Below are 14,972 nucleotides of genomic sequence, written 5' to 3'. Positions count from 1 at the left end.
CCTATTTCATAGAAAGGATACAGACAAGAGATAAGGGCATGTCCACTCTATACAACTAGCATTGTGTGTACAGTGAGATTGAGCTAAGAGAGAGAATGGCCAGAGAAAAATATGTCCTGTATCAAACTTTAAGGTAGAATATCATCAGGAAGTTTTCTTTCTCTTTTATTTCCTGTCACCATCCTCGAACCAAACGTTTATGTCTTATATCTCTTTTTATCCCCATCCTGGGAAACCAATGGTGTCATTAAATCCAAGTGTGACCCCTTTGAGGTGGAGATGGCCTTTCAGTCAGGTGATTTCTGAACTCTGTCGCAGTTCAGAAAACTCCTGTTTACACACACAGGCTCTACATTGCAACATTTATATCTGCATCTGGAAATACACTAGAAAAAAATGAATTGTGTGACACAAAGCAACACAAGGCAATATTCCTCACATGAAAAGAAGAAAACTTAGACATACTGGAATGCATTTGTCATGACTAAGGTATGTACTTTCTGGTAAAACTTAAATATGATTCATTATTGCATGTAGTTCACTTCTGATTGATAATAGACATAATTTCAAGCTCTTTTCCATTATTAATCAGGATAGAATTTGGAATGTTAAGGCCCATTTGGCTGGCCCCCAAATTCAAGAGTATTAACCATATTTATTATGCTCCAAACTCTACCGCATTTACAAACTGACAGTGATTGACTTCAGCACATGATTCCTATTGAGGAAGGGACAGTTCAAAGGATCTATAGTTTATTGCTTTTCATGTTACTTTAGCAATACATGGCCGATTCCATCCCTATATTTTGTGTCAAGAAATAAACGTTGATCATCTTTCCTCAAATGGCAGTACTGGATATGTGCCTGCTATAATGTGGCTGGCTGGGCTAACTATTTGAACTGGTTTCTAGTACAGTTCCTGACTTCTGCATCATATTATACACAGTCTGCTGGTAGCTAGATTTTAGAATGTAGATATTTATCTCTTCAGGTATGTAATATTACCAACAATGGGGTCAAAAGAGCTAAATTTTGTTCACAGATCTGAAACTCTTGAATCTTTGAAGGTGTGTATAGTGACAGAGATGAACTGTTAAGCAAAATCATTGGTAGAAAATCTAAGTTGAGTACGAACGCACATGAAATTCTAAAAGCCATCTTAAAAAAACTGGAAGAGCTAAAGAAAGAAAATGTATCTTTGGCAGTTTTTTACTTGCACTTTCTAAAGTGTTCTGTTAGTAAAATGCTGTACATGATGCAAAATAAAATTTAACAAGTTGGTTTTGGCACATAGAGCTGAGCAATGTTAAGCTGTCCATTGAATAGCACTCTCTGTTACACCATTACCGATTGCAGGACCAGCCTTTGGCTTTAGAAAGGCTGTAACAGACTATTGCTTCAGTTGGAACCAGAGTTTGGCAAGATTTTTCAGGAAAAGTCCAAAGAGTAAATATTTATGACTTGGTGGGCCATGGACTCTGTCGTTGGCTTCCTAATAGCAGGCGCAGACAAAGTGTAAACCAAACACTTTGGCAGTATTCCAGTTAAACTTACAGTGTAGATGTGGGTAGATCCCAGACTTGGCCTAAAGGATTCAAAATGCTAGCTTTGACCTAAATCAGAGATGTAGCCACTACATTGTCAGCCCACTTCACTTGCTGAAGACCCTGGGGCTCACCCTCTAGAAAAAAGAAAATTTCAAAATAAATCAGATTTAACCTTCCCCAATGGCATTATTCTAAAAAGAAAAAAAGTCTGTCCAATTAAAATTGTCTTTAAAATGTCAAGTGTTATACATTCCCAGGCTTACTTCCACAATAATTGTGGGATGCCTTAAACATAAGCTCTGCTTTGGCACTTCTGTGTGTATCTCTGAAGCCAAACAGGAAGAAGCTATATTTACAGACTAGGTAGGCTATATAAATTGTATGTGCCATATATTATGTCATATTTCAATAGTCAAATAACTCATTATAAGCTGTTCTGTACACATGCATATATATGCATATATCTAATTATACAGTTATTTATGCACTATTTTTCAGAAAGAGAATAAAGATATTTTGCTTAGCTCAGTTTTCATCATTCTAAACACATTTTGTTCCATTGTCATTTGCTCAAATGTGCACATATTATTTTAAGGAACTGTATAGCCTCAGAAAATTAAGCAAACTATCTGGAATACAAGGCTTTTCATAATTATTAAATGTGTTGGGGTATCAAAGAACATATTCTTCTAAAAATCTGAGTTAAGTAATAAAACATAAAGTCTAGTATACATATACATATATTTCAAATAATTGGATCAAAATCTCTGAGTGTGACTTTTTTCAATATATGTACAAAGTACTATCATTCAGCTAACATTTATGATGGTTCCAGTAGAATCTCCTACACTAGATTCAGGAAATTAATGTACATATTGTAAACAATGTGGTTTTTTTATTGGTTATTTTATTTACATTTCAAATTTTACCCTCCTTCCAGGTTTCCCCTCTGCAAATCCCCCCATCCCATTCATCCTTCCCCTGCTTCTATGAGAGTACACCCCCATCTACCCACCCACTCGCCCCTCACTGTTGCATCTAGCCTACACAGGAACAAGGGCCTTCCCTCCCATTGATGCCAGATAAGAAAATCCTCTGCTACATATGCAGCTGGAGCCATGGGTCCCTTTATGTGTACTCTGGTTGGTGGTTTAGTCCCTGGGAGCTCTGAGGTGGGGGATCTGGTTGGTTGATTTTGTTGTTCTTTCTATGGAGTTGCAAACCCCTTCAGTTTCTTCCATCCTTCCTCTAACTCTTCCGTTGGGATCCATGTGCTTGGTCTGATGTTTGGCTGCAGGCATCCATATCTGTGTTGGTCAGGCTCTGGCAGAACCTTCCAAAGGACAGCTCAGGCTTCTGTTAGCAATAGTGTCTAGGTTTGGTATCTGCTGCAGATGGGATGGATTCCTAGTGGGACAGTCTCTGGATAGCCTTTCCTTCAGTCTCTGCTCCACTCTTTGTCCCTGCATTTCCTTTAGACATGAGCAATTCTGAGTTAATAATTTTGAGATGTGTGGCTGGTCCCATCCCTCAACAGAGGGCTATGCCTAAATGGTCTCTACAGGTTTTGTTGGGTATTTCAGAAACTTGAATGGAGGTGTATAGTAGTGGGGGATGGGGAACCCAGGGTAGCCAAAAGAAAGTCCTAGATGCCAGGGAAGCAAGAGGTTCCCAGGACCCAAGGGGGATGACATTAGCAGAACAATGCATTTATTTCAATGCTTTGGATAAACAGCTTCTCTCTCTCTCTCTCTCTCCTCTCTCTCTCTCTCTCTCTCTGTATGTGTGTGTGTGTGTGTGTGTGTGAGAGAGAGAGAGAGAGAGAGAGAGAGAGAGAGAGAGAGAGAGAATGAAGCTTCAGTGGAGATTTTAAATGATGTACTTTGTGCTACTAATGATTCACACATAACAATTCACAACAACCCGAATGGAACTTGTTGACATGAATGTATTGAAATAAGAATATCTCAGATCGCTTGCTATACTCTCAACACAAAAGTTTTAAAAAAAATTCATTATCCATTTCTGTGTCTACATACACATGTTATATATTTTAATAATTTATATATGTAATAATAATGCATATAATAATTTTATGTTAATTTTAAAAGCCTATCTTGTGAACTAAAACTACTGTTGTAAGTTTGTGCCAATTGCCTTTAGAAACCAGTTTTTAAGATTGAGTGGACCCTTAGTTTCACTGATTTGTACAAGTTTATAAAAATCAATGGTATTTTAGTATGAAATGTTCACATATTTGATGTGACACCTAAGAAATCTTAGAATTTTTCTAAAATGTGTTTGACTAATTTAAAATGTGTTTGACAGTAAACTGCACATTGTATTTTTTGTTATATGTGGTAACTACTGTGACTCTTTTTGTGCAGGTAATTTTAATATAAACTGTTCTTGAAAGATTGGGTACATTTTCTTTGCATACCTTCGAACTGCTATGGCTAGTCTATTAACTCCCAAATGCACTGGGTGAGATTCACACAGTATAGGAAGATACCAAGGAGTAAAGTATATTTGATAATAACTCAAGGGTTGTGCTTTCCATTGTCACCGTGCAATGACACTTCAGACCCGTCTGAGTTCTTCCAAGATATTTTTGGAAACGCTGTGCTTTTTAATATATTCTATATTTATAACAAGCTAGATTCTTTCCACATATTACTAACTCCCCATTCTCTTTCCATTGCCCGGTGAAATATCCCTGGATTCACTCTATATAAGTTTATAGCTATAACAAAAGTAAACTTACTGTTTTGATTGATGGGTTCTATTAAATAACAAAAGAAATGTTATCATTGAATTCACCCTTCTTGGTTAGGAAAAGAGCAATAAAAGGACAGGAGGAAAAAGAGGGATAAGGACGGATGGGGAAAGTGGAGGTTTTCTTTCAGAACCTTTTAACATCTGCAGGAGCTCAGTGCTGCCTGGCTTCCTTTATGGTCAGAGTCAAGGAGACTCCCCTAGAAGGCAGGTGCACCTGCTGCCCCTTGATATTTGAGTTCATTTGAGAAGAAGACTCCCTAGGAAATTTACTGAGTGAAAACTAATGAATCCGACATTTTGCTGGCACATTAATTTCCCCCCTCTTTATTATAAAGGGAAAATAATAGATCCCTGAAGTAGCAAGTTTGTCTACAAGAAAGGACAAATCAGCATGAGAGAAAGTTTTGAGAAAATTATGTTTTTAGAAGGGATTTCTAGAGTGATCAGAAAATAGAAAGGTGTCATGGTTTGTAAATGGCTGTTGCTGAAGTGGCCATTACTGTGGGATCTGTAGAAGATTAGAACTAGGAGAACCCCTGAACATGATGCAAGAAATACATAACATTTAAAAGTGGAAGAAGTAGATATATAAAAGATACAAATGAAACAATGCTTGTGTTGTGACTTCTTTAAATCAAGGTATATATTGAATGTATGCATATATAAGTGCATATAAATAACATAACCATGCGATTTTATATGTTCTTAGAATATTTGTGTTACTACTCGAATGGCCCTTGAATGACTAGCAGTTCAACATCACAGTTATTACTGAAAGTGTCAAGGCAGGAAAATACTGTTATATTCTTAACTCTTGTTTCATATTTAAACTCAGTTCTGAATGAGCAACAATTCAAAGAGCCAGCAACTTTCCTCATATAAAAGCGTGCTTCATGGTATTGATTAAGCTCTGCCTTAATGCTTTCTTCTCCATGTAATATGTGAGGACACAAATTGATTAAGTCCAGAGATGCTTTATTGCAACTGCCTTTTTAATGGTCTATGGCATGAGGTCAATGTTCATTTAATCGATTTCCAATTCATTTATGATTGGAAAATCAGTTAATTATTTCATTCGGTTTGAGAGGTAGACTCATCACAAAGAAATTTAATTGAATTGAACTTTGGCCATAAATCTGAAGGGCATCCCATGGCATAATTAAGTAAATACATAAATTTTACTTTATAAGGTGAGTATTGCCCCGTAGGGATAGACCAGATTCTTGGTTTATATCCAGATTACAGAAATTTTGGCACAGTCTTTCAGAATAAATGCTACTACTTGTGAGAAGTGTAATTATATCTTTAATATGTACCTATGATGGTGTAATTTAAATTTCTTATGGAATATGCTTAATTGTTAAATAAATATGGGAATCTATTCCCACCCACTCACTGTAGCATTTATAACAATTAACAGAGTTTCTATACAATGAATGGGTTAATTCATTTGATTTTTATCTAACAAAAAGTATACAGTTTGAGATTATATTGAATAAAAATATTCTAAGAAACTTTTGTACTTAAGAGGTCATTTTCAGTTTGTAAGACCCTTTGGACTATAAAAGTGACCAGTTCATTACACACCACACACACACACACACACACACACACACACACACACACAAACACACAAACACACAAACACACAAACACACACACTTAAGTTATAAAATATGACCAAAGCCTGACCTGCTTATAAATGGAATTTCTCTTCTAGATTTTAGACTTAGAAAAGTAGAAGTCTATTTTGCTCTTTCTGTTTCTGCTGAATCAACCCTAACTAGCCATAACACTCCACCACACTGTTCTCACATATGAAATGTATTGATAAACTTTACAGAGAAATGGAAAGTCAATTGGTATAATTAGTCACAAATACTTGGTATGGAGAAACAGGACAGTGATTTCTACAGTGCAGTGCTGCAGATATAAGAACAAACAGGCACACATCTGTTGGTGATACCTGCTTTATTGTGTCACTAAAACACTCCAGGATTATGATGTATGCAGTACTTTGCCAGGCTGAACAGAGTATTCTGTAATCTGGTAAAGGGAAAATCTAAAGCAGGGTAATTTATAAAACCAGACATAAAATCATTGGCTAGTTTTTCTCTCTTTTCGTTTTTCTTGTTTATCAACACATGAGGCTCTGATAATGCATCAACTCTTGAATGGAATCTCTCTGTCTAAAACAGAGTTCTTAGACTGGAGAGATTGCTCAGTGGTTACAAGTTCTTGTTGCTTTTGAAAAGGAACCAAATTAAAATCCCTGTCACCCACATGGTGGCTCACAACATTCTTAATTCCAATTGTATGGTATCTGATGCACTAAAGGGAATCACTTATAGACATGAAATAAATTAAACAACATTTTCAACATGTTAAGCAGAAGTTATATGTTCTTCTACATAAAATCAGACATGGATTTTTTTTCAAACCATGTGATGTTGTTTAATGATGTCTTTTGCTTTAAAACCACAGCCACAGAAAGTGAGTAATTTTACAACATGACAGAGCAATGATACCCTTCTGTATTTTATTTTTAGTATTATTATTTTGGAGGAATTTATCCTATAGGTAAGCTCTGAAGTGTTATTTTGTCACACAGTGCATGACACTGCTTGTATTAGGATATTTTCAGGGTGTCCAGGCAATCACAGTAGTTATGAATTGTAGAGGGTAATGATCAATAACACTCAGGCATTAGTGAATTCTGCCCATTTAGAAACATTTTCCTGAAAATTAATGTGAAAAAAACTATCCTTCATTTGTAATACATAGTATGTAATTATGTATTTATAAATGAATGCCTTCTATTTCCCTATGGATGTATATAAATTTGTTTATTTATTGCATTGTCTGATACTATGTTTTTCTTTACTTCTGTTACACAAAAGACTGTATTTTATCTAGGTAACTAAAAATAAGACAATTCTTATGCTTTTGTGGCCTGGAATTCTTTCTTTGAGTTCTTAGAAGAAATTAATTTAGTTTCTCTTTCACGAGTGAATCTATTTTGCCTGAATGCAAACATGGCAATGTCTCAGTGCTGAGTGATTACTTCTCAATAGAAATACAGAACATGTATTCAGGAGGCACACACACCCCGATACCTCCAGTTCCAAGGTATTTTAAGCTCCACTCTGTCCTCCATGGACAACTTCTTGTACAGACACACACACACACACACACACACACACACACAAACGCAGTCATGCTCATACTAAATAATAATAGTAATAATAAATAATAATAATAATTTTAAAAAGAAACAGCAGCCTAATTATTTTCAACATAGAGAACACTATCTACCAAATGAAAACAGAAAGAACACACTATAACTTGTGTTCACTTATGTAGTGACTCTACTTTACTTTGTTGTTCTGTGTGCCGCGCCAACCCTGACCAGCAGGAATTAAGACACGGAACAACCGGTTCCTTCTCCCAGCAGTTTATTCAGGATGCTTAGCAGTTGGCAGTCAAGGTGGCAAGCCGCGATCCTTTCCCGGGTGCAGCTTATAAACCCTGCCAGGAGCCCATGAACTCATGCCACGTGCACCATACTGCTGAGGTCACTAAACAGCAAAACAAGCTATGTGGGATAAACAATATATTTATCAGAGTGGGCTTCAGCTGTTATAGGCTTTTGAAAACCAAGTCTTTCATCAGAGTATATGATTCCAGATGGCTGCAAAGTTGATCTAGCCGCTTTCTACTAAAGTCGGCTCCCAACAGTTCTGCCCATGCTTGAAAAAAAAAAAAAAAAAAAAAAAAAAAAAAAAAAAAAAAAAAAAAACCAAAAACTACTCTAATTTACTTCCAGCTCCTCTCACTTCATTGTAGTCTAATTTAGATAACACTGAGACCTTAAACTCACAGGCTTTTGTGTCTGTCCCAAAAGGGTGTGTTTCTGTGAAGCCAGCTGCTGTCAAGTCTCCTCTTAGTAAAAGCAACTATCTGCATTCCAGCAACAGAAGACAACAGTGGACCAAGAAACTAGTGTCTCCTAGACAATTTATTAAGACTATGTATACTGAAAACTTGTTACTTTGTGAGAAAAGACTACTGTATTCTTCAAGGTAATTGAGTCATCTGATAAACTTGATTTCTTTGAAAATGCTATCAAGTATAGTGTGAATTTATGATATACATGTATATATCCTTAAACCGATTTACTTACATCAAATATGTTGTTTGTAATACTAAATCAAAAGACAAAGATAATAGTAACTTCTATATCATGACTCAGAAATCTATGTTCAAAACCTGGTGTTCCACTACACAGTGATAATCCAAGCAGTCTAGGGATTGGTGCAGGAGGACTGCAATAGGTTAAGGTTAATTTGGGCTACATAGCTAGTATTTGGCCATCAAAGTGTACATAGCAAGACTTTATCTCAAACAAATAAATGTAAGTAAGACTATAAGCTCCTCGGAGATTTAAAAGATTTTCATAAATCAACAAAAATGAAGTATCATGAGAACACCAAGATGTGCCAAGATGTGTCAAGTGTCAAAGCTATGGCTCACACAAGATCAAGGGTTTATAGTTATCGGTGCCCAGATCTAGCACCATCTTTGAGTTTCTAATATTGTTTTCAAGCATCATGTTTACATAGACCATTTGTGTCAGACATTTCAGATTGTGAAACCACATCATCACTTCTTTATATTTTTTCAGAGAATTTTACTCTGCATTTCTTTCATTCTACAGAGCCAATGTCACAGACAAAAATAGAAGGGCGAATTTTTCTCTCTGAAACTGCCTAAATGTTAGCAGTAGTTTGGTACTTGTTGGTTGATTGCTATGTGTATCACTCTATTGATTCATCTGGCCAACAGTAAAGGGCAAATTTCTCTGCATTTTCCCAGATTTTGTATAATGATTCCTTGAAAATACTCAAGTGCATTCCACACTTTCAGCAATTTTATTAGTAGATATATAAGCTCAGGACTCTCATGAATCCTGTGTAAGTATTGCCATTCATAAATTTGTAAACATTTTCTGTAGATTGGATGTAAATGTAGGCACATAGCTATGATATTAATTCTGCTTATAAAATGTAACAACATAGTAATGATACTTTGAAGCAAAAAATAGAACATTATTAATGTTTAAAAGTCAGTTGTTATTAATACATACTAATAAAGACAAAGTTGTTGCTTATTTAATAAATTAAGTTATTGAAATTAAGTCCTTCGAATAAACTTAGTATTTTTCTTTGCTATGTGAACAAATCATCTAGCAAGATCGAATATGACTCCATCTCAGAATATTTTGTTCAGGAGGAATTACATGGCATCTATGCAATAGTTCACATATATATTGATGCAATGGTGCACACATAAGTGTGTTTCTAGTTCAGCAAGAAAAAATAAAATTCATATGGATATTTTGTTGGAGAGACTTTGTCTATCTTATAATATTTTTAGACTTCATTTTATACCTACTGGTATGTGCTAACAGTGTCACAGTAAGTAATATTCAGAATAGAATCTTTCCGAAAGTTAACAAGGATTCATGAGATAGACTGCTTTTCTAAGATAGCTGGTATTCTAGTTTCATTTCTGTTGCTGTGATAAAATATCCTGGCAATAAGCAACAAGGGATAATGGGATTTATTTAGCTTACAGTTCCAGGTTACAATCAATCACTTAGGAAAAGTCAAGATAGGCACTTGAAGCAGGTAAAATCCACCATCAAGAATAGAAAGAAGAAAATGAGTAACTCCTTGTTTGTCTGTTTGTTTGCCCTCAGCTAGCTTTCTTCTCCTCTTATCACACCTTCCCTAAGGAATGTGCTGTCAACAAAGGATGATGTCTTTTTACATTAATAAACAATCAAGACAATCCCCACAGTCATATTCAAAAGTTAACTTGTTCAAAATAATTCTTCACGAAAACTCTCTTCCAAGGTGATTCTAGGTTATAATAACAACTAAAACTAACAAGAACAACTGATTTTCTCAGAAGAAGAAAATCTGGACATAAGCAAGCATTCTCTGACAGGAAAGAAGATATTCATGGACTAAGAGTAGTGGAAAATCATCAACAAGTTCAAGAAGCTGAATGTCACCATCCTCCAGATTCATCCTCACAGCTCTCAGCAAGTGCAATCTTTGCTCACAATTTGGTAATGGACATCTACTAAAGAACCACGTATCATGTCTGCTTTGTCTGCTTAAAAGATCCCCAGCACCTTGTGAATACAATAGCCATAGGAAACATATTACTGACCTTGTTCCTAGGGAAATAAAATAAGTATAATGAAGGAAAATATGTTCAAAGGAATAGTTAGCAAACTTTTTATGGAATTAATGATAATCAATATGACTTTTGCATTGTCCTGGAGATCTGTGAAAGCCAGGTATGATTCTGTCTAGCTACAAATGAAACAAACCTTTTCAGTGCATATGGATGACACAGCTGTTGAATTACAAGGCTAGGATGCATATGTTATGGAATTTCATCTTCAAGTTTTACTTACAATGTATTCACTTATGTAAATGATTTTCTTACTATGTATTAATTGGTACATCATCTTTTGAGATTACTTACTCTGTACTCCCTTTTCTTCCTTCCTTCCCGTTTCCCCCTTTTCAGCTCTTTCACATACCAAGAACACTTGACTACACTTAACTGTCTCTTATCATTTTCAATTTTCTTTTCTCTATAATTTCAGGATTCTCAATATTGCTATGTGAGTTTTTCTCAGACTTCTTTAAACTAGGGATTTGCAGTGCCTTTTGTGAGGTCATTTATGAGTGTCTCTTTCAAGGTCAGTGCACTCAGCTTACAAGTTCAACTCTTGTCTGCCTCTGTCACTACTAGCTATGTTCTCCACCCCCATAATCTCACATTGAGCCTGCTCATTGCCTGTGTGCTGACTCTCAGCATTTTGGATAATAGCTGTGCTTATTAAGTTTTCTGCAAATTCAACTGAATCCTAAAAATTTATGACTATCATGTTTGCTGCTTTATCATCCTTATTTTGCATGCTTTATCTTCAGAATAGTAGCTTTTATTTTCATGAACTTCATTTCTACCTGCTTAAGCACAGGATTCATCACCATGTGTCCAACAGCTCTCTCCAGGGCTCTTGTGATCTTCCATTTTCTCTGCCACTTGGCACATACAGTCCAATTTTCCAAGAGTTATGAGTATTTTTGCCAAATAGGCATTTAAGATGCTCTTTTACTTCTAGTGCCCCAGTTTATTATTGTCTTGATTTGATTAGTGTTTCCATTCAGTGGTTCATAGAAGAATTTAATAACACCAAGGCAAGTAATGAACTCATCACACAGGTTTGGAGAATTTAAATCTGACCTTTGGTATGTCATTGATTGGGAAGCAACAGACATAATGAAGACTAGTTTTGAAGTGACTGTATTAAAGGAGGGTTTCTTGCTCAAGGAAGATGATGGGTTAATTCTGATATTGACCTTCTATTTTGTAGTCTATGGCAATATGTAGTGACTTGCTCAATGCTGAAACATGTTAGACTCTTGCTTTAACATGATTTATATATAAGAATTGCTTTTGTTTCTTCAGATGTATGGATGAAATGAGAGCCAAACCCAAGCCAGTAATGTCAGGAGCCATCTAGGAAATGCTAGTGGCAATTAAATAAGTCTTCTTGCAATGGCCCACCGCTTTGCATGGCTCTAATAGGTAACCTCTGAGTTGCAGAACCATCAGAGATTTTATCCCAGGATGGTTTCTTGTTTCTGATATGCCTTTTCTGTCACTATTACTTATTCTAATGATTCCTGAGCATTAGCCTAGCCTATTGGGCAGATTTCCTGCAGATCATCATTAAAATGAACTTTTATTAATTAATATTATTTAGATGAATTAAAGGTTTTATAGAATTCCTGATTTGATTCAAATAATTTTAAGAAGAAAGTTTTAAGAGATGGTTTTAGTGCCAGAGAGATATACTAAAGTTAGATTCAAGACTAGAATATGCTCACTGCTAGTGGAATAGTAAGTAAATGGGTGCATAGTAAGAAATACAATGAGCTTTCACAATTACACTAAAAAGAGAAATAGGCTTGGGACAAATTTGTAATCAAAGAAAACCATTCAATCTAGGTCAGATCCATGGATGAAGCTACAGATGTGTACAATGATAAAGTGAGGCTATATGAAACTGGTGCTTTGAACTTATAATGACCTTATAGAATGAAAAACTACTTTGAACTTGATATCAACACTTTTCTGTAAATCTCCTTTCATGGTATATTTTATCTACAGGGTAATTTTCTATAGAAGGTATAAAAAGTACAGGGAGAAGAAATAAAGTAGTGGCTTGGGAGGTTCTTTGGTTGGATGTCATCAATCCAAATATATATGTCTGTCTGTCTGTCTGTCTGTCTATATGTATATACTCTTAAGGGTTAAAAGAGTTCAAAGTCTCTCACTCTGCATTCTTGCCAGCCCCAGATACACAAGTTTTGTTCTGTCAGTAGTACATATCCTGTCACCCCATTGACTATTAGCATGACCCCAAATGCCAATGCTATACACCATTTTGTTGCCTGGCTTAGTTAATGCTCTGATGTCAAACCTGGTATTTCATACAGGAAAATGGCTTCTCTGTCAAGGGGTTGTATCTGAAGACCTTCTAGATCTATATGATCCAGCCAAAATGCAGACATGCCAGGGATACAGTATAATCTGGCTGGAATACAGACATGTCCTTAGTATACATCTTTAATCCCTAACAATGAAGTTAAGGTTGATTTGTAGAAGAAATATGCCATATTTGGAAGGGATATCTAATTGAGGGGAAGTCAAAGTGATGAATCAGAAGATTTGACAGAATGAGTCAGAGATATGATACATCTAACTCTCAGAAGAACAGGGCAGAAAGAAAGGCTACTTACATGCTACAAGCAGAGAGAGAGAGAGAGAGAGAGAGAGAGAGAGAGAGAGAGAGAGGCAGGGAAGGAGGAAGGGAGAGAGAAAGGGAGGGAGAGAGACAGAGATAGACAGAAACAGAAAGAAAGACACAGACAGAGAGAGACAGAGAGGTAGTATGTGGTTTGTGGTATATATATAGCAGTTTTATCTGGACAGTTATACAGAGACACATTGGAAAGAGAACAAGCTAGCCACAGGTGAAAACAGAATGAGCTAGAGAAGGAGAAGGAACCAGCAGATTAGAACATATTGCTAAAGTTGGTATGAGGCCAGGCAGAGCAATTTAATCAGAAGCTGAGAGATGCAGGAATGAATCAGTTGTCTTGTAAAAGTAATTGTACAGAGGCTTTAGGGATAGTTACGCTAGAGAGGGAAACACTCTGATTTCAGCCTAAATCAGCCTAAATTGTGTATTAACACAGCTCTCACCTCATCACTTGCTCTGAGGAAATAAAAACTACATTTCTCACTTAGGTGCAGAAGTTACTTTGTAGCTGTATTAATTGAGACTCGACCCCACAACTGTTTTTGGTTGGCTGTGGATTTCAGTAATGGTTAATCAATCACAAGGAGAGTTTCTTTGTTGAAGGATGAGAACTAAACTGATCTGTGGATATAAGGAGAGATTTCTAGAATGTAGTTAATTATTATGCTAGCTAATAAAGTGATAAATAATAGGTTCTCCTCCAAGAGTCACAACTTCACAAGCCCTGGGTAGTAGGCTAGGTTTCCACTACTAGGCGTGATACTCCACATCTTCAGCAGTTATTAAGTCCAACTCTACACAAGGAACCGCAGGCAAGTAAGGAATGCTAAGAGGAGGAGATAGTCTTTCCACGGAAGAACAGAACAGTTGCTTATACCAATGATCAGCTCTGAAAACATACATGCAAGTAACATAATGACTGAACAGCTTGTATTTATGTAATGTAACATATATATGTTACATGTATATACACGTTTGTATATGTGCGTGTGTTTGTGTGTATGTCTGTAATAATAATGAAAAACATGAATTTTGCAGAAAGCAAGAACAGGTATCTGGGAGAGTTTGGAAGGAGAAAAGGGAAGAAGAAATTGATACCTCACAATTATAACCTCACAAGAGTTTTAAAGGGACTTTCAGTAAACCTGATGCTCGCTACTGTGTCTAGACTGGATAGCCACCAGTCACAGGTATCTACTGGTCACCACACCCCAGCACAGGCATAAGAGAAACATGTAAATAAACCGACTTTTCTTGTAGGTACCATAAATGTGAAACCATGTTCTTGCACTTGTCCAGCAGGCATGTTACTTTCCTAGTCCTCAATGTACCTTCTAAAATTACTTTTGAAAATTTTCTATAATTCTAAATCTATGTTTCAAATAAGTAATATGAAGTTTAGAAAAGCAGACTGAAAACAGAAATATACCATGGTGATTATAACCAAGTCATCTTTCTTTTGATTGAATGTCTAAAATTTAAGAGGAAATTTATCCTTACCTTGCATACAGGGAGACCATCTATACTATTATATAAAACTTGTAGATTATCCAAGTATCTGCTTTTAATATAGGCAAAGTATTTGCCCAGAACACTGTCAGGAATATAGGGGATCATTTATGGAGCAGGAAAAAGGAGGCTATGGCTCATATTAGCCATTTTATGACGTTGTACAGGCAATTAACATAAACAAATAGATATGAACGGTTTGTGCAGTTCTCTCCAAGATGTTT

At 35.9% G+C, this 14,972-nt stretch overlaps 1 long non-coding RNA gene across 3 annotated transcripts in view; it reads left to right on the top strand.

Annotated features, from left to right (window-relative positions):
- The first annotated feature begins 362 nt into the window (after positions 1–362).
- Positions 363–14,972, top strand: part of LOC143434584 (uncharacterized) — a 36,028-nt gene continuing 21,418 nt past the window's right edge. For 2 of the 3 annotated variants that reach the window (XR_013104192.1, XR_013104191.1), the window contains exon 1: positions 363–489. This is a non-coding gene — a long non-coding RNA (uncharacterized LOC143434584). Of the gene's footprint in view, positions 490–14,296; positions 14,430–14,972 lie in introns of those variants that run through there. The other variant, XR_013104193.1, reaches the window with a different exon arrangement.

This window comes from Arvicanthis niloticus, chromosome 16, assembly GCF_011762505.2.
Source record: "Arvicanthis niloticus isolate mArvNil1 chromosome 16, mArvNil1.pat.X, whole genome shotgun sequence".
Taxonomy (NCBI): Eukaryota; Metazoa; Chordata; class Mammalia; order Rodentia; family Muridae; genus Arvicanthis; species Arvicanthis niloticus.
This window is presented reverse-complemented; position numbering and strand designations above follow the sequence as displayed.